A 21,862-nucleotide genomic window follows, 5' to 3' on the forward strand; every position below is an offset into this window, starting at 1 on the left:
ACAAAGTTCTGAGGACATAGTTGACTGGCTAACACAGGACACCCAATCTTCTACAGCTTCCGCGCGGAACCTTGACGCACCATCCTCCTCCAGCTTAGCTTCGGGCACCTCACAGGTTACCACTCCCACGCCTGCCGCCACCACCAACACTAGCACCACAGCCACTTTACTTGATCCGTCAGAGGAGTTATTTCCACATCAGTTTGAAGAAATGAGTGATGCGCAACCATTATTGCCAGAGGATGTAGATAACAGGGATATGTCTGAAATGTTGTGCATTTTTTGTGATCTCACATCACAAACACCTATGGGATCAACACATGAGTACAAACAGCACACAAACTCAAAGCCGCCATCCTCCTCCTGGTCCAGCATCTTCAGCCACGTCAACCACTGCTGCCCTCCTTGCCCCCTCTCAATCATCCGCCACTCTGTCTCTCGCCTTGAGCAGTTCCTGCTCATCTGCCCACAGTCAGGTGTCTGTCAAGAACATGTTTGAGCGTAAGAAGCCAATGTCACAAAGTCACCCCCTTGACCGCCGTCTGACAGCTGGCTTGTCTGAACTCTTAGCCCGCCAGCTTTTACCATACAAGCTGGTGGAGTCTGAGGCGTTCAAAAAATTTGTAGCTATTGGGACACCGCAGTGGAAGGTACCCAGCCGAAATTTCTTTGCACAAAAGGCAATCCTCAACCTGTACTCGATTGTGCAAAAGGAAGTAATGGCATGTCTGGCACACAGTGTTGGGGCAAGGGTCCATCTGACCACTGATAACTGGTCTGCAAAGCATGGTCAGGGCAGGTATATCACCTACACTGTGCATTGGGTAAACCTGCTGACGGCTGACAAGCATGGAATGCGTGGCTCTGCAGAGGAGTTGGTAACACTGCCATGACTTGCAGGCAGGCCTGCTGCCACCTCCTCTACTCCTCCTACTCCATCCTCTTCACTAACCTCCTCAGCTGAATCCTCTTCTGCGTCTTGCTCCACATCAACAACACCCCCCCCCCCCCCCCCCAGCTCCCCAGGTGCTATTCCACATCCCGGATATGGCAGTGTCACGCCGTCTTGGGTTTGACTTGCCTGAAAGCAGAGAGTCACACCGCACCAGCACTCCTGTCCGCCCTGAACGCACAGGTGGATCAGTGGCTGACTCCGCACCAACTGGTGATTGGCAAAGTGGTTTGTGACAACAGAACAAATTTGTTGGCGGCATTGAATTTGGGCAAGTTGACACATGCCGTGCATGGCACATGTGTGTAATCTGATCGTACAATGCTTTGTGCATAAGTACCTTGGCTTACAGGACGTCCTGAAGCAGGCCAGGAAGGTGTGTGGCCGTAGATGAGCGTGAAGAGGAAGAGTTGTGGTCACCATCACCTTGTGAGGATTGTGAGGAAGAGGAGTCAGAGGAGAAATGTGGCTTTGAGGAGGAGAAGGAAGACCAACCACAACAGGCATCCCAGGGTGCTCGTTGTCACCTATCTGGTACCCGTGGTGTTGTACGTGACTGGGGGGAAGAACATACCTTCAGTGAGATCACTGAGGACGAGGAATGGGACATGAGTAGCTCGGCATCCAACCTTGTGCAAATGGGGTCTTTCATGCTGTCGTGCCTGTTGAGGGACCCTCGTATAAAAAGGCTGAAGGAGAACGACCTGTACTGGGTGTCCACGCTACTAGACCCCCGGGATAAACATAAAGGGGGAGATTTATCAAAGGATTTAGACTGTTTTTTCTTGTCTAAATTTGTCGCACAGAAAGTCGCAGTCTAAATATGTGCGACTTTTCTGCGACTTTTTCTCTAGAGGATTTTTAGAACATGATGCATCCTAGTCTATTTTAGACTGAAATGCATTGAAAAATGCATTGGTGCTGAATTTATCAAAAGCGACTTTTCAGCGACAAGTCGCATAGGCTGAAAGTACGCCGAAATGTCAGACCATGTTGGAGCAGGTTTAAATATAGACTAAAGCATAAATCATGCAGTCTGTGCACAGAATTTATCAAGAGCCGTGCGCCATTTGATAAATTAGGTGCACAATAGACCAGTCTAACCCTCTGTAGTTTGGTCTATATTGATGCGGGACATAGACAACTTTGATAAATATCCCCCAAAGTGCCTGACATGTTTCCGCATTACTGCAAGGTGGAAAGGATGCAGCAGGTACAAAATACATTAAAAAGTATGCTTTACACAGCGTATAAGGGTGATGTCACAGCACAATGGGAATCTAACAGAGGAAGAGGTGAAAGTAATCCTCCTCCTCCCACGTTGGCAAGGACAGGACACGTTAACTGCAGATATCGACACTCTGAGGAGCAATGAAGCCCTTGACTACTGGGTGTGCAGGCTTGACCTGTGGCTTGAGCTATCCCAATTTGCGATAGAACTTCTGGCCTTCCCCGCTTCAAGTGTCCTGTCAGAAAGGACCTTCAGTGCAGCAGGAGGTATTGTCACTGAGAAGAGAAGTCGCCTAGGTCAAAAAAGTGTACATTACCTCACCTTTATTAAGATGAATGAGGGATGGATCCCGAAGGGACTAACAGTGGGCGATACATTCGACTAAAAATGGTCTGATGAGATGAGCTGCCTTGGGCTAAAAGTGGTCCACACGCTGCTGTATTTGACCTCTGAATGCCGGATGACTTGCGTGACTTATCCGCCACCAACTAGGGTTCAAGCCACAATTTTTTAGGGCACTTTCTGCCTGGGAAACAAACATACATTTTTCTGGCTACAGCAGCGGCTGCAACAATACCTAATTTTTCAGGCATGTGTACATGCCTAATTTTTCTGGCCTCTGGTGCTGCACTGTGGCTTCAAAGACCAAACAAAAAAAAAGGCACATAACAGGGATTAAACTGATAGGAGTGGTGTGTAAGTAGTACTATTCCTATCTGGTGACACATTAGATTTCACGCGCAGTGCCCCAAATTTGAAGTAGGAGGTCCGACCAAGCATCTTTTTCCATCTCCCGGTTCCTAAAATCGATGCCATATAGACGTTCCCTGATAGGGGAAGTAACAGGGATTCAAATGATAAGAATAGAACTACTTAACACACCACTCCTACCTGGTGTCACAATAGCTTGCATTTAACCCCTTAAGGACGCAGGACGTAAATGTACGTCCTGGTGCGGTGGTACTTAACGCACCAGGACGTACATTTACGTCCTGTGCATAACTGCGGGAATCGGAGCGATGCCCGTGTCATGCGTGGCTGATCCCGGCTGCTGATCACAGCCAGGGACCCGCCGGCATTGGCTGACGCCCGCGATCTCGCGGGCGTCCGCCATTAACCCCTCAGATGCCGGGATCAATACAGATCCCGGCATCTGCGGCAGTACGCGATTTCAATGAATGATCGGATCGCCCGCAGTGCTGCTGCGGGGATCCGATCATTCAGAACGCCGCACGGAGGTCTCCTCACCTTCCTCCTTCTGGCTCCCGGCGTCTCCTGCTCTGGTCTGAGATCGAGCAGACCAGAGCAGAAGATCGCCGATAACACTGATCTGTTCTATGTCCTATACATAGAACAGATCAGTATTAGCAATCATGGTATTGCCATGAATAGTCCCCTATGGGAACTATTCAAGTGTAAAAAAAAATGTAAAAGTAAAAGAAAAAAAAAAAATCCCCGCCCCCAATAAAAAAGTAAAACGTCCGTTTTTTTCCTATTTTACCCCCAAATAGCGTAAAAAATAAATTTAATAGACATATTTGGTATCGCCGCGTGCGTAAATGTCTGAACTATTAAAATAAAATGTTAATGATCCCGTAGGGTGAAGGGCGTGAACGTAAAAAAAAAATGTCCAAAATTGCTACTTTTTTAATACATTTTATTTAAAAAAATTATAAAAAATATATTAAAAGTTTTTTAAATGCAAATGTGGTATAAAAAAAAAGTACAGATCATGGCGCAAAAAATGAGCCCTCATACCGCCGCTTATACGGAAAAATAAAAAAGTTAGAGGTCATCAAAATAAAGGCATTATAAACGTACTAATTTGGTTAAAAAGTTTGTGATTTTTTTTAAGCACAACAATAATATAAAAGTATGTAATAATGGGTATCATTTTTAATTGTATTGACCCTCAGAATAAAGAACACACGTAATTTTTACCGTAAATTGTACGGCGTGAAAACGACACCTTCCAAAATTGGCAAAATTGCGTTTTTCTTTTTAATTTCCCCACAAAAATAGTGTTTTTTTTTGGTTGCGCAATACATTTTATGAGATAATGAGTGATGTCATTACAAAGGACAACTGGTCACGCAAAAAACAAGCCCTCATATTAGTCTGTGGGTGAAAATATAAAAGAGTTATGATTTTTAGTAGGCGAGGAGGAAAAAATGAAAACGTAAAAATTAAATTATCTGAGTCCTTAAGGCCAAAATGGGCTGAGTCCTTAAGGGGTTAAAATAAAAAAATAATTGTTTTGACTGTAATATAATAGCAGTCAGTTTCCTTCACCCGTGTGCATTTCAGGGCTTGCCAGTGCACAGTGTCAACTCATATCTGGTGTAACAGTAGTGTACATTTCACTGCATAGAACACACTTCCCCTTATATACCAAGAGCCCTCTCCCCCTTTCCCCCCAAAAACAACAGACTCAATTCTCCATTTTAACTGGGCTGGGTAGTGGTCGCAGCTCAAATTTATTTTATGTAAACAACATAACCATATAAAACTACACGACAGTTAGCATTTAACATCAGCTTTTACCTCAACATAAACCAGAGACTCTTACCAAGGTGGTATGGCGACCGCCAGACTCCTGGCGGGCATATGTGCCCTCGGTGCCTTTCCCTCCAACTCCTCTCTTACCAGGCCACCAACGAGCCCGTGTACACCTACACGGTGCTCCGACCACCACTAAGGAGGAAAATTGCCTGTTCTAGGCCATCCTGGAGGCTGGACAAAAATATGTCCAGGCCAATATCGTTCAGGTGGACCCTGTTCGGGATCATAAAATGCCTGTTGTCCCCTTCGAGCTCCCGGTGGCAAACAACCTCACCACCTTTCGAGCCCACAAACCTTGGCACCCACAAGCTCACCAGCCGGCAAGATCGCTCGAAGGCTTCGGCATTGCGGGCCCCCTGCCACGAAACCCTCGGAACAATCTCCGACCACACATGCACCAGTTCCGTACAAGATTCTCTCCACATCAGCCTTCATGAGAATTATAAGGTCCGGAATTATAAGGTCTGGAATTATAAGGTCCGGAACCCGGGAATGGCAAAGGTCATTCCCCCCAACATGAAACACCAAAATCACACTAGTAGGAGTTAACCTTGCGATGTACACCGCCTCCGTCAATACCCTAGGCTACCGCATGCCCGGGATACCTCTCCAGTGAGTCACAATGTCACTGCAACCAAAGATCGACTGCCAGGCTCTCTGTGCAGCCCGATGGAAGTAAGAGTGACCCAGGAAATAAACATTAGTTCTCAGAGAATCTGAAAAAGAAAAAACATTAAAAGCAACAATTCTGGGCGAACATACCCCGCATAACAACCAGACCTCCAGTGCCCAATACGCTACATTGCATCCACTTACAGGCCCGCTCTCGAAGCGTCAGTTGCAGCCCCAATCCAAGAGGAGTGGGTACCATACTCCGCCACAGGGGCACCTACCAACCCCAAACAACGCTTAAACACAACTTGAAATTGAAAACGGGTTAGAGGCGACCCATCAGCATGCGCAAAAAAATGTGTACCAGACTCCCTGACCACCAAAAATTCCAAAACTGTCTACACGGGGCAGGTAACCCCACCAACCGTTAAAACACGCACCCACGCGCCTTGCCCCACCTGGTCCGTCTTAGAACGCCTAACACGCAGCTGCAGCATACCATTGAAGCACACCACATCCTTCCACAACAAACCACCCATCCTGCTCTTAGAGGCAGGAACTAACTCCCCAAGAAGAACAGCCCCGTTTTGTTGCATTCAAAAGCAGGCCTAACAGGGAAAAATAAACCGGCAGATGAGTGTCCCGCCGCACATGAGTGCGCTGCCCGCCTTTCAAAGCCTGCTGGATCAAGAAGCGCTTAGTAACATCTTCCCAACCAAAAAGCTTAAAATAAAAACTAACGCCAGACAAGCACCGTCGGGCAACTATCGCAGAAACCTGAGACTCTGGTAAAGAAAGCAAATAGTCTACCGTGACTGCTAGGCGATCAGCCAAATTAATTGCCACCTCCCTTCCAGCTATCAATGCACACCACTCAGCCCATGCCTTACCGTGTCCAGCCCATGTGGCAGCTGCCATTGATGACTCGATCAGGGGCATAAAACGTCGCTCAGCAAGCCCCATACCAACTGGAGCCACTAGAACTGTCCCGGGAGGAAGAGGGTGATCGCCAGTGGGATGAGTGGGATCTGCGGGAGCGCTCCCTGCTCCTAGAATCCCGGCAATCGTATCTCCGCCGCCTCCGGGAGGACCCAGCCGTTCTGCTATGCCTGGAGCGGCCAGATCCTTGGGAGGACGACCATGATCGGCTCCCGCGGGTCCGCCCCCCAGTGTTGGGGCAAGGGTCCATCTGACCACTGATACCTGGTCTGCAAAGCATGGTCAGGGCAGGTATACCACATACACAGCGCATTGGGTAAACCTGCTGACGGCTGTCAAGCATGGAATGCATGGCTCTGCAGAGGAGTTGGTGACACTGCCACGACTTGCAGGCAGGCCTGCTGCCACCTTCTCTACTCCTCCTACTCCATCCTCTTCCATAACCTCCTCAGCTGAGTCCTCTTCTGCTGCTGCATCTTGCTTCACATCAACGGCACCCCCCCAGCTCCCCAGGTACTATTCCACATCCCGGATACGGCAGTGTCACGCCGTCTTGGGGTTGATGTGCCTGAAAGCAGTGAGTCACACCGCACCAGCACTCCTGTCCGCCCTGAACGCACATGTGGATCAGTGGCTGACTCCGCAACAACTGAATTTGGGCAAGTTGACACATGTGCCGTGCAACGCACGTGTGTGTAATCTGATCGTACAACGCTTTGTGCATAAGTACCCAGGCTTACAGGTTGTCCTGAAGCAGGCCAGGAAGGTGTGTGGCCATTTCAGGTGTTCCTACACGGCCATGGCGCAAAGTGTAAAGCACTGAATGGTACGATAGGCAGTACCTACAGAGTGTCTGACTTCGTGTTTCAGGGCATCCAACATACCCTGTGCAAAGGGGCACTGCCAAAACACATGCACAGATGTTTCCTCCATGAAGGGGCACCGGGGGCAACACCGGATTCTGCAAAGGTCGTGGGCATGCATGAACGACCTGAGAGACAATCCTCCCTTAATGGCCATCCACGACCTTATGCCCATTGGTAAGCCGCTTTGAAGCCACATTAGTCCAAACAGTCTCTGCCGTGGTGGTGGGGAGCCCTGGAACAAGCTCCAACAAGTCTTTACCTCGGATGAGCTTGTAGATTGTCTTTGGCTTCCACAGGTCCGGTTTCAGAGCCTCCAGCTGGTGCTCCCTCACAAACCGGACAACATCCCCATAGAACCAGGGAGTGTTCCAGTTGAACGGAATGGAACTGTCCCACCTGTCTCAGCCCAGCTGTCTCCAGAGGGGCATGAGGAACAAGCGAGACATGGACCTGCACGCTGAGCCAGTCTTTTCAACAAGAGTTCGCTGCACACTGACACATGCAAAGCAGGCCCTCAGCAGAGTGGGGATATCTGGGATTCCTTTCCCACCCTTGCGGGGCTCCTTATACATCACAGTCCTCTTGACTCTGTCCATTTTGGCCCAGATGAAGCGAAAGCCATATACACGTCCCCTGATAGGGGACATAACAGGTATTAAACTGATAAGAATAGTACTACTTAACACACCACTCCTATCTGGTGGCACATTAGATTGCACGCGCAGTGCCCCAAATTTGAAGTAGGAGGTCCGACCAAGCATCTTTTTCCATCTCCCGGTTCCTAAAATCGATGACATATACAAATTCCCTGATAAGGGACATCATAGGGATTAAACTGATAAGAATATAACTACTTAACACACCACTCCTATCTGGTGGCACATTAGATTGCACGCGCAGTGCCCCAAATTTGAAGTAGGAGGTCCGACCAAGCATCCTTTTCCATCTCCCGGTTCCTAAAATCAATGCCATATACACGTCCCCTGATAGGGGATGTAACAGGGATTAAACTCATAGGAATAGTACTACTTAACACACCACTCCTATCTGGTGGCACATTAGATTGCACGCGCAGTGCCTCAAATTTGAAGTAGGAGGTCCGACCAAGCATCCTTTTCCATCTCCCAGTTCCTAAAATCAATGCCATATACACGTCCCCTGATAGGGGATGTAACAGGGATTAAACTGATAAGAATAGAACTACTTAACACACCACTCCTATCTGGTGTCACATTAGATTGCATGCGCAGTGCCCCAAATTTGAAGTAGGAGGACCAACAAAGCATCTTTTTCCATCTCCCGGTTCCTAAAATCGACGCCATATACATGTCCCCTGATAGGGGACGTAACAGGGATTCAACTGATAGGAATAGTTCTACTTTACACTCCTTATAATAAAGCAAATAGAGGAGTCTGAAGAAAAGGAGCCAGAGGAGGAAGGTGGCTTTGAGGAGGTGGAAGACCAAACACAGCAGGCGTCCCAGGGGGCTTTTTGTCCCCTTTCGGGGACCGTGTTGTATGTGGCTGGGTGGAGGAAGAGAACTTCAATGACATCAGTGAGGACAAGGAATGGGACATGGCTAGCTTGGTATCCAACCTTGTGCAAATGTGGAGTTTGCGGTTGTGCAAATGGACTGTTTGCGGTTGTTTGCGGTGCGTTAAACGGGGAGTATGGTCTGTCACTGCGAAGCGGGCATAACCCTTACACTACGTGATCGATACAACATCATACCTGATGTTTTAAAGCACGTTATTCCAAACAATTTAGGAATGTTAGGTGATTTATGCCCTTTATGGATTAAAACCAGACTGTGCATCAACTATGTAATTTTCCATGGGAGTTTTGCCATGGATCCCCCTCCGGCATGCCACAGTCCAGGTGTTAGTCCCCTTGAAACAACTTTTCCATCACTATTGTGGCCAGAAAGAGTTCCTGTGGGTTTTAAAATTCGCCTGCCTATTGAAGTCTATGGCGGTTCGCCCGGTTCGCCCCTTCGCGAACTTTTGCGGAAATTCGCGTTCACGGTTCGCAATCGGAAAATTTTATGTTCGCAACATCACTAACCAGGATTAGTTGCCAGACTTCAAGCACCTCCCCAGGTTATGGCAGTGCACAATGCCAACCAGAACATATGATGACTATTCAACAAAGAAGAACAGTAGCCAGCACTCATTATCCGGGGTCTTTATTGTAGAATTCGGTGCAACAACATGGGTTCAGCGGGCAGGGTGAAGAGGACAGGGGTCTCGGGACAGCACTGTTTCACGCGCCTCTCATGCTTCCACAAGCCGATACCTAGTCCTAGTCCTAGTTTTAGGACTAGTCAAATTTTTCTATATTTGTAGTTTTTGACACTGGTTCCATTATATTATCTTGCTATTTTTGAGGGGAACTTATGCACTATACCATTACCAAAACTGGGCATCTATGTCGTTAGACAAAGGAAAATGGCTCACTTTTTCAGCCCATTGTTGCCCCTGTAGCCTCCCAAAAATGTTTATAGTACTAGTCGTGTTTCACTCCAACAAGGAGTCTTGGAAACGTATGCTAAGGGAATGTATGCTAAGCCAGAGATATCTCAAGAAGCAAATAATATCCTGCAGACAGCTGTATTGGGCTGTATTGGCCTTTTAACTATCCAGTCAACATTCTGTACTAATGAGGGGGCAATCACCCCAAAACAGCTGTCTGCAAGTTTCCCCCCCCCCCTGCTGGAGAGATCTCGGGCTTAGCATACATTTCCGGTCAGATTGCAAGACTCTTGGTTTTAGTTCCTAGAATAAGGACATGGAGTGACATTGTAGATACCATCAGGGTCTTATCTCTGTATGTAATGTACACTGTTATCTCCTTGTTATTTCGGGCTCTTGCAGTACAATGGAAATGGCATCTAAAGATAATGAAATGTTTAAGCATACTCTGTCCCAGTCTACACAGCAAAGCTAAAAAAAATTGCTGTAAAAAACAGTAAATGATATCGTATTGAGTTTGACTATTCTATTGTACAGATGCAAATATTTCAGGATTTTTATATAAAGAATAGAAATAAAGGGTACTTTATAATAAAAGTCAGATTTAAATACCATATCATTTTATGATAATTCATTTCCTGCACTGGAAGATGTTTCTCTTATGATCTCCACATGTCTCATTTATTTTGTTAGCTTCACTTCTCTTTTCTATCTATTACAGCCGTGAATTTATACTAGTTTGCATTAGTTTTGGATCTCCCTTTTCATCACCCCCTTTTAAGAAAACAATAACAAAAACAGAAAAGTAAAACCATAAACCTTAATCATACAGCCTAAACCAACATCAATAGCAATAGTTATATTATACCACAACTCTTGAACGGTGGCTTTTTCCAGTTATCCATCAATCATGATCTAGAATACATACAACAGTGTCTGGACCCCATTGTTGGCCCCCATACATATGTTCCTGCTGCTCACTGGAAGGACCACCAGCACTGGGTAAGATGATAGCTCAGAAATTCATACGTTTTCAGTTCAGTAGGGTCTCTTCTGAGCTGCCATATGTTAGTGTGGTTTTGTGATGTAAACATATATCTATAGCATAATGGACTCATATGTCTATAGCATAATGGACAAGTCGTCTTGGGTGGAGGTTTCTGGGACTCTTAGAAGGGCAGAGACTGCAGTACAACTGTCCGAAAATCCCATATTACCATTAAAATACTGACAGTGGTTAATAGACGTAGTAATAGTGGTAAGACCAGCAGATCCATTCCCATAACGGAGACAAGAAGCAGGCTGTTTAACATAGTATTAGCAAATAGGGAGAAAGAGAAAACAAATGTCGGACAGATAAAAAGACTACACAAGAGGGCTCAAAATAAGTAGTTCTCAAATTTGGCTTTGATTTTCTAAGATTAAAAACAAGTATCCCCGACATGTCCCCCATGATGATCTCATTTCAGACATATGAAGATTTGTGAACCTGATAATCTTACTAATGGGACATTAGGAGAACATAAGAAGCCATGATCTACTATTGTTTTTATGGGAAGAGATTGCCATGTTCTGTATGTAAACCATACACATATAGGGTTGGGGATCCCCTAAACAGGATGCAGCATTGGCGCCTGAGATGCTGGGTGGTGCTTTAGGAAACCAGTATACCAATGGTAGACAAAACAAATTTACCACAATAGATAAAATGAAAGATTCTTTTTTTTAGTATTGACAGGTCACCTGACAAAGCGGGGGGAACCCTTGCGAAACGCGCTGTCCATTTCTGAATAAAAAGAACCTTTCCACTGCTTTACACTGTCTAGTCCAAGTTTAGGCCAGCTATTAGTTGGCTTACTTTATTCTAAATTATTACACCAGAATTTTAGAGCACACAAGCCATACCCCTTTCCCATACAACACCTTATTACAAAGGCACGCTTCAAGTCAGAATTCCTACCTTATCTTGACCATAAAATATACAAAGGAAAGATAAACACGTGTAGACCTGATGAAGAAGGTGGTGTCTTCAAAACACGCTGACTGTCCTCTGCATATTTTGTGATCAATGAAGGTGAAACCAGCTAAAGTGCCTCCAGCTATTACAAAATTTGGCAGCGGCACATGTGCATAGAGACTGTACACTCACAGTACAGTTCTGTGCCAGAGAAATGTAAAGAACTATAAGGTGCACCTATACAACACCTTATTACAGAGGCACACGTCAGAATCCCTATATAAAAAGGTGGGATAAATGCGTTTTGACAGAGAGTGCCTCCTTTTTTTCTCCGCACCTATTACATGTAGTGTTGAGCGGCATAGGCCATATTCGAATTCGCGAATATTCGCGAATATATGGACGAATATTCGTCATATATTCGCGAATATTCGCATATTCGTTATATTCTTGTTTTATTTTCGCATATGCGAAACTTCGCGTATGCGAAAATTAACTTATGTGAATATTAGCATATACAAAATTAGCATATGCAAAAATTCGCATATACAAAAATTAGCATATGCTAATTTTCGCATATGCGAAGTTTCGCATATGCGAATTTTCGCACGCCAGTCTCACACAGTAGTATTACAGCCTTCTTTACACCACACAAGCTGGAAGCAGAGAGGGGTGATCACTGTGATGTGTACTGTGAAAAAAAAAACAAAAAAAAACGAATATTCGTAATTACGAATATATAGCGCTATATTCGCGAAATTCGCGAATAATATTCGAATTGCGAATATTCGTGAGCAACACTAATTACATGTAGGAGACCTCCATACGACTGACTCTTTGCAGACTGCTGTCTCTCTTCTGGTGCATTATACAGTATAATATTCTTGTCTTCCACACATCATAGAAGAAGACTCTCTGGGGTTTTCTTTAAGTTTTCTAATACAAGCAAAGGATCGTCTTCTCTGTATATTTGTTCTTCTGCGCTGCTCCTCCTGGCGTACAGATACCGAAGCCCCATATTACATTCGAGCAATGTCTACTTTGGCAGACGACTTGTGCTGAAAATGAAAGGGAAAATAGGAAGGGAAAAAAATTTGAGAAATAAGAAAGTCAGTCCCGGTCCTCGTACACTGCAGCGATTGTTCTGCTGCGTGGGAAAACCTTCCTCCCTGATAATACCCTGCAGCTCCTGAAGCGCCATCTCCCTGTTGGAATCGTCATTATCAAAGTATTTATAATATTTTTCAGAATCTAGATCTGGAATCCAGAGTAAATATAACAACATGGCCTCGGTGAACTGATACAAATTTGTACAGAGAGATCACAAAGGTGACTAGATTTGTAATGCGATGTGCGCGAGACTCTAGAGAATTGATCACATGGGTGTCATGGGTATACGAGTTATTCCAATGTGTACTGCAGCATTCCAGCGGCGTAGCCATAGAGTTCAATAGACAAATTGTGGTGGACTTGTGTCTATGATTTCTTTGCTTTAGGGTATGTTCACACGCTGGTATCTCGCAGTGGGTTACCCACTGATTGTAGGAACTCCAAGGCGAGCTGCGCTACTATTCACTTCAACAGGTCAGCCGAAAAGTCCAATAGTGTCTCATTTGCCAGCGGACCTGTTAAAGTTAATAGTAGCGTGTGACCGTACCGTATTGCTGGTTTTATGCTTTTGTGTCCCATAAATAAAACCTATACCATCATAAAACAGACCAAAAATAGTCACAAACTAGGCAAAGATTTGGTAATTTGAACCCCACGGCCATGTTTACATGTTGGAATTTCCATGCTGGATTCCGCATTGGAATTCGGCACAGAGATTCCGCTGCAGCAGAAACCCGTTTAATTAAACAGGACTCTGCTGCACTGTGGATGTAATGGGTCATGGCAGGCGGTGGATCCTCTGGGCCTGTGTGGATGATAACGTGAGCCGTGCCAGGGAGCGGAGTCTAAGGTGCCGATGGTTTTCACCAGAGCCCGCGGCAAAGCGGGATGGTCTTGCTGCGGCAGGCGGCACCCAGGTCGCTACCCCTGGCACAACTCGTCCACACAGGTAGCTGGGAGGTAGCATGGCACAGAAGAAGACTGGCAGCACATGGCAAGATGGCAGAAGGTCAGGGCAGGTAACACAGGTGCAGAGGAGGTAAGGTAGCAAGGAACAGGTACAGTGTAACAGGGACTCACTATGGCACAAGGCAACGAAATATCCAGCAGGGAACCAAGGGAGGAGCTGATATTTAAGGACAGGGGACAGGTGTAGACACTTGATTAATTGAGAACTGGCCCTTTATGTGAAGGAGCTCTGGTGCGTGCACGCCCAAGGAGGCGGGGGCACGCGCGCCGGGGCTGCGAGGACAGTGAGTGGTGGAAGATGAGGGAGGTGAGTGACGAGCTGGGAATCACATGAGGGCGCGTCCCACGATGCAAATCCCAGCCCCGCCGGCAGCTGGAACATAAGCAGAGAGTGCTCGCAGCTGGCGTGTCTGGCCGGAGTGCAGGTGTTACAGTGGACACAGCAGAATGTCCGTGCCAGATGTTTCCGGCATGGGAATTCCGTTTTCAGTGTCCGCAGAAAGAATGAACACGTTCATTCTTTCTGCGGACTCCGCACGGAATGTATAGCCGTCTGTGAGACACTGTATTCCCGTGCGGTCCTAGCACCAGCATGTTTATGCCGGTGCCCGCAGTTTGAGGAATTTCCACATGGGGATTCTCCATTCAGACATTTCGTAGTGTGGACATAGCCTTAGGTTATGTTCACACATGGAATATTTGCAGCATGTCACCTGAAAAACACAGGAAGGCATTCAGTAAATAGCAGGCACCAGCAGAACATGCCAGAGCTAGGATAGCTTGGAAATGCACCATTTTTATAGACAGCAATGCATTTCCGAGCGAATTCCGCCAAAAGATTGACATGTCTTCTTTCAGCGGAGGCTGGGATTTCTATGGCCAATGTTTATGCTGCGGAAATTCATCCTATGCAATTTCCTGGCCAATACTCCAAACGAATGAACATGTTTACTCTTTCATTGGAGTCCAGAATTTTTATTTTGTAGGCAAATGTGCACGGTGCAGCAATGGAACTCTTCTGCAATTGAATTTCTGAGTGGAATTTTTCTGCTCAGACATTCTGTAGAGTAAATCCGCTCTAAGGCCATGTTCACATGTCAATATTTCTGAGTAAAATCAGACAGAAAAATTCTGATGCAGCAGAGTGCCATTGTTAATGTGAATCTGCTGCACCCCGCACACTGGGGCTGGTTGGACTCTAAAAGAACTAAAGATTATCTGAAGAATAAATCTGCTCATTTTTTTCAGCGGATTTTCTTGCATGTGCATTGCCGTCAAAGGTGATGGCACATGTCCTAAGGCCAACTGAATCTGTCATCCCTGCTGTTCATCTGGAGGCACATTAGTTATTAGTTGGAAAACATTGATGTAGAGTGAAGCTGGTTTCTCCTTTAGTGATAATGAAATATGCAAATAGCAGTCAACGGGTTTCAAAGGCACCACCTTCTTCATCAGGTCGTTATTTCTCCTTTGCATTATGGTCAATAAAGAAAAAAAAACTGTTTAGGAAACACTGATCTACATTGTACCATGGGAAACAATTTCATGACCAATCCCATTGGCTCCTTTCCATGTCCAACATTTACGTCTTCATTAAAGACACCCAAGGGTAATGAATAATGGCGGCATTCAAAGGGAATTAGCAGGTCATGGACAACTAGTGTCAATGTGATTATGTGTGTTATTTCTCCTTTGTCTGTTTTCCGCTCCCCCCTAGTAGGTAGTTGCAGTAAGTATTATTTAAGTAAGCAACGCAATTGTGGGCCGCGGCCTTACATCCAATAACCCCGCCATTGCGCTTTCATGCCTTATGACTCTCTATTGCTGCCATTCCTCACCTGGCACCTTCTTAAATGAAAAAACAACACAGTGGTTTAGCATGTAAATAAAAATAATACACATAAAAGCGACTACATTTTTTTTTACCGATGAAAGGTCCGAGGCTAATGAAGTTGCGCGGGAGAGTATTTCTTGCCAAACAACTGGGTTCAGAATGCAATTCCCCAGATGGATTTAGGGAAAACTGATATTGTATCGCGCAAAAGTGGCCAGATGGTTTGCAAACATAACAACTGTTTTACCTGTCAGCTAGCTGTCCATTAAGTGAGCGCAGTCTTGTGTTAACGTAATTTAATTACCTGCTGAGCAAAGGAGAGGAAAGGGGAGAGGTCAAGAGCAAACTATCCCTGGAGGCCTCCGTAAAGAGCTTTGTGAACTGCCGAGTAAGTGAAGGAAAATAACTCCCCGTAATTATTTGTGTCAGAGGAGTAGAGACTCGCAGAGCGCATTACAGCACTACAACCTGGAGTCCGGACCACGTGAACAAAGGACTATTAACCACTTTAATGGTGCAATCATTCTGAGAAAAAAAAGAGGGTATGCATTTCTGGTGCCAAATGGCAAATAACATTTGACAACTAGTGTTGAGCGGCATAGGCCATATTCGAATTCGCGAATATTCGCGAATATATGGACGAATATTCGCCATATTCGCGAATATTCGCATATTCGTAATGTTCTCGTTTTATTTTCGAATATGCGAATATTCTAGTGTGCGAAAATTAACATATGCGAAAATTTGCATATACAAAAACTAACATAAACTAAAATTCGTATATGCGAATATTATCATATGCACATTTTCGCTTATGCGAAAATTCGCACGTCAGTCTCACACAGTAGTATTAGAGCCTTCTTACACCACACAAGCTGGAAGCAGAGAGGGATGATCACTGTGATGTGTACTGTGGAAAAAAAAAAATAAATAACGAATATTCGTAATTACGAATATGTAGCGCTATATTCGCGAATATTCGCGAATTCGCGAATATGCGATATTCGCAAATAAAATTCGAATTGCGAATATTCGCGAGCAACACTATTGACAACAACAACAAGCCTGCAGTGATACAATGTAATGTAAAAAAAATAAAACTATTGTAAAGTAGTCTTAACCTCTTAAGGACCCAGCCATTTTACACCTTAGGACCCGGCCATTTTTGAACATCTGACCACTGTCACTTTAAACATTAATAACTCTGGAATGCTTTTACTTATCATTCTGATTCCGAGATAGTTTTTTCATGACATATTCTACTTTAACATAGTGGTTACATTTTTTTGGTAACTTGCATCCTTTCTTTGATGAAAAATTTGAAAATTTTGCATTTTTCTAACTTTGAAGCTCTCTGCTTGTAAGGAAAATGGATATTCAAAATATTTTTTTTTTATTCACATAAACAATATGTCCACTTTATGTTTGCATCATAAAATTGACAAGTTTTTACTTTTGGAAGACAGCAGAGGGCTTCAAAGTTCAGCAGCAATTTTCCAATTTTTCACACAATTTCCAAACTCACTATTTTTCAGGGACCAGTTCAGATTTGAAGTAATACCCCACAAATGACCCCATTATAAAAACTGCACCCCCCAAAGTATTCAAAATGACATTCAGTCAGCGTTTTAACCCTTTAGGTGTTTCACAGGAATAGCAGCAAAGTGAAGGAGAAAATTCACAATCTTCATTTTTTACACTCGCATGTTCTTGTAGACCCAATTTTTGAATTTTTACAAGGGGTAAAAGGAGAAAATGTATACTTTTATTTGTAGCCCAATTTCTCTCGAGTAAGCACATACCTCATATGTCTATGTAAATTGTTCGGCGGGTGCAGTAGAGGGCTCAGAAGCGAAGGAGCGACAAGGGGATTTTGGAGAGTACGTTTTTCTGAAATGGTTTTTGGGGGGCATGTTGCATTTAGGAAGGCCTATGGTGCCAGAGCAGCAAAAAAAACAAACACATGCCATACCATTTTGGAAACAAGACCCCTTGAGGAACGTAACAAAGAATTAAGTGAGCCTTAAAGGGGTACTCCGGTGCTTAAACATCTTATCCCCTATCCAAAGGATAGGGGATAAGATGCCTGATCGTGGGAGTCCCGCAGCTGGGGACCCCCGGGATCATGCACACGGCACCCCCTTTGTAATCAGTGCCTGGAGCGTGTTCGCTCCGGGTCTGATTATGGTCTACCACAGGGCGGGCGCCGTGTGACGTCACGCCTCTGCCCCCGTGTGACGACACGCTCCGCCCCTCAATACAAGCCTACGGGACGGGGCGTGATAGATATCACGCCCCCTCCCGTCGGCTTGCATTGAGGGGCAGAGCGTGACGTCACACGGGGCGGAGGTGTGACGTCACACGGCGCCAGCCCTGCGGTCGCCGGTAATCAGTCCCGGGGCGAACACGCTCCTGGCACTGATTACAAAGGGGGTGCCGCATACAGGATCCCGGGGGTCCCCAGCTGCGGGACTCCCACGATCAGGCATCTTATCCCCTATCCTTTGGATAGGGGATAAGATGTTTAAGCACCGGAGAACCCCTTTAATACCCCACAGGTGTTTCACGACTTTTGCATATGTAAAAAAATAAAAATAAATTCACTAAAATGTGTTTTTTCCCCCAAATTTCACATTTCTGCAAGGGTTAATAGCAGAAAATACCCCCTAAAATTTGTAACCCCATCTCTTCTGAGTATGGAGGTACCCCATAAGTTGACCAGAAGTGCACTACGGGCAAACTACAATGCTCAGAAGAGAAGGAGTCATATTTGGCTTTTTGAGAGCAAATTTTGCTCGGGGGGCGTGTCGCATTTCGGAAGCCCCTATGGTGCCAGGACAGCAAAAAAAAAAAAAAAAAAACACATGGCATACCATTTTGGAAACTAGACCCCTTGAGGAATGTAACAAGGAATAAAGTGAGCCTTAATACCCCACAGGGGTTTCACGACTTTTGCATACGTAAAAAAAAAAAAAAATTTCACTAAAATGTGTGTTTCCCCCCCAAATTTCACTTTTGCAAGGGTTAATAGCAGAAAATACCCCCCAAAATTTGTAACCCCATCTCTTCTGAGTATGGAGGTACCCCATAAGTTGACCTGAAGTGCACTACGGGCGAACTACAATGCTCAGAAGATAAGGAGTCATATTTGGCTTTTTGAGAGCAAATTTTGCTCGGGGGGCATGTTGCATTTAGGAAGCCCCTATGGTGCCAGAACAGCAAAATAACCCCAACATGGCATACCATTTTGGAAACTAGACCCCTTGCGGAACGTAACAAGGGGTACAGTGAGCATTTACCCCGACTAGTGTCTGTCAGATCTTTGGAACAGTGGGCTGTACAACATTTTTAATTTGCACAGCCCACTGTTCCAAAGATCTGTCAGACACCAGTGGGGGGTAAATTCTCACTGAACCCCTCATTACATTCCGTGAGGGGTGTAGTTTCCGAAATTTCCAATCACATGTGTTTTTTTTTTTGCGTTTGTCAAAACCGCTGTAACAATTAGCCACCCCTGTGCTGGTGTAGACCCCAACTTCACCTTTTCATAAGGGGCTAGCCACCTCGCTCCTAGCCTTCAGCATGGTCCTGGCTGTCTGTGACAACCGGGATCATGCAAAATTACCGGGCGGTCGGGTCCCAGTGACCCGATCAGCCCGGTATCGTCGCAGATCGCAGGGTGATTTGCGGTGATCGCAGACATGGGGGGCAGACGTGGCCCCCCTCGGTGTTTGCCCTGGATGCTTTCTGAAGGATTTCAGCAGGCATCCGCTTCCGATCTCTGCCCGGCGTGTGGCAGGGACCGGAAAACGCAAGGGCGTATGGATACGCCCTGGGTCCTTAAGGCCCAGGGTGTGAGGGCGTATCCATATGCCCTGGGTCCTTAAGAGGTTAAAGGTGTATTCCAGTTTTTTTTTATTTGACTATGCTACAGGGGCTGTAAAGTTAGTGTAGTGCATAATATAGTGTCTGTCACTGTGTGTGACGGTTTTCTCACAATTCTTCTGTGATTTTCACTTGACTATTTATTTTTACCAGCATACAAAATGACTGTTGTCTCAGATTTTTCCCAGCTTGCAATGAGGCCGAGACCTGACTCACTAGTCAGCTGATGACAGGGAGCCTGTCTGCTTCAATGGGTGGAGGGATCAATCTGAAACTAATGCAACAGCTGTAGGCACCCTGATTAAAAACCACAGGTCTTTTGAATGGATGCAGCTCATTTATGTTTCAATGGCTGATGTGTGGGAGGGAGGAAAATGGAATTATGGGATTTGTAGTCAAAAAAAGGAAAATCTAACAGGAAATAGCAGTTCACAAAAAGCTAGCCACAATGTTATGGTAATCTCACAACACAGCCATTTAGCCCCAAGACAAGCGCAGATCCCTCCTAAGCATGTCCATTACTGTCTGCCAGGTACGTACTAAAATCACCTTATGGTGGAGAACCCCTTTAATGTCTCCCCTTCTTGACAATTTACTCAGTATTATACTATATACCTTCATTTTCAAACATGACAAACACCCCGATATTTCCAAATAGGGTTTACATTTCTGCTGTTATAATTCCAACTTAGAACACCTATTCCCAGAATGGGGAATAAGGGTCAGATTTTAAGTGGATCCAACTGCTGGGACCCCCTCATGATCTTGACCCCCAGATGGGTATGTTTTCCTTCTGGAGAGATTTGTGGCTTGATAAACATTCCCAGCCAGTTTCTAAGTTTCTGACATTTAAGGGAAAGAAGCTACTTAAAGGGGTACTCCGCTGCCCAGCGTTTGGAACAAACTGTTCTGAACGGTGGAGCCGGGAGCATGTGACGTCATAGCCCCGCCACCTCATGACGTCCCGCTCTGCCGCCTCAATGCAAGTCTATGGGAGGGGGCATGACAACTGCCACGCCCCCTCCCATAGACTTGCATTGAGGGGGCGGGGTTATTGCCGTGGCTCTGCACAGCAAATGCTTGTGTTGTTGACCTCCATTCAGCTTTTTGGGAGAGGCGGGGATGCATCTCAGCTTTATGGGAGAGGGGGCGTGTTGGCCACGGCGTCATGCTGCAGCCAACACGCCTCCAGCACAGGGAGATCCGCAGCAGGAGATCATGAGGGTCCAAGCGTTCGGACCCCCCGCGATCAGACAATTATCTATAAGTTGTCTATCACTGCAGATCTCCTTTAAATAAAGGGGTATGAGAGTTTTGCATATCTTTGTTATTAACACTATTGTAATGTAGTATTTATGCTTCCTTCTCTTGACCGTTTACTCAGTTTTATATTATATACCTTCATCTTCAGGCTTCTTTCACACTATATAATTACTCCGTCAGAAAATCGGCAGTAAAACGGCAGTTACAAAATCCTATACGGCCGTTAGAAAATCCCATTATAGTCTATGGGATTTTTCTAAAAGCGGTTTTAACCCGTTATAGCCCGTTATTAATAACGGCCGTTATTTTGTGACGGAAGATAGTAACGGGAGAAATAGTTCATGAACTCTTTCTCCCGTTACTATTTTCCGTCACAAAATGACGTCCGTTATTAATAGAGGGCTATAATGGGTTAAAACGGCAGCTTTCAGTAAGGCTCTGTGCTGCTGTCAATCAAGCCCAGTGCAGGGGGAAGCACTTCCTGAGTTTGGACTTCTGCTAGGCTGGGAGGAACCCACACTAACTATATTAAAGGGGTAGTCCAGTGGTGAAAAACTTTTCCCCTATCCTAAGGATAGGGGATAAGTTTGAGATCGCAGGGGGGTCCGACCGCTGGGGCCCCCTGCGATCTCTCTGTATGGGGGCCAGGCTCTCCGGCCAAATAGCGGGTGTCGACCCCCGCATGAAGCGGCAGCCGACACGCCCCCTCAATACATCTCAATGGCAGAGCCGGAGATTGCCGAAAGCAGCGCTTCGGCTCTGCCATAGAGTTGTATTGAGGGGGCGTGTCGGACGCCCGTTCGTGCGGAGGTCGAAACGCCCCCTTCCCGCGGGCTGTCAGGGCTCCGTACAGGAGATCGCGGGGGGCCCCAGCGGTCGGACCCCCCGCGATCTGCAACTTATCCCCTATCCTTAGGATAGGGGATAAGTTGTTCACCACTGGGTCACCACTGGACTACTCCTTTAATTGTGTCAGGGAACAGAACAGAGCCACCTAGTGGCCGTTTTTTCTATTACATTTTAAACATAGTTATGTTGATAATTTTAAAAGCAAGTGAATGGGAAAGTGTCTGCTAATTACATAAGGAACACTATATTAAAAGTTTAATTTGGTGACGGGTACTCTTTAATTATAAAATCTTTCAATCAAAAATGAAATTGAAAAAAAAAATTAATAATTAAATAACACTTATGCTCCTAAATATGATCT

Source organism: Hyla sarda, chromosome 5 (assembly GCF_029499605.1).
Source record: "Hyla sarda isolate aHylSar1 chromosome 5, aHylSar1.hap1, whole genome shotgun sequence".
In the NCBI taxonomy this organism is placed as follows: domain Eukaryota; kingdom Metazoa; phylum Chordata; class Amphibia; order Anura; family Hylidae; genus Hyla; species Hyla sarda.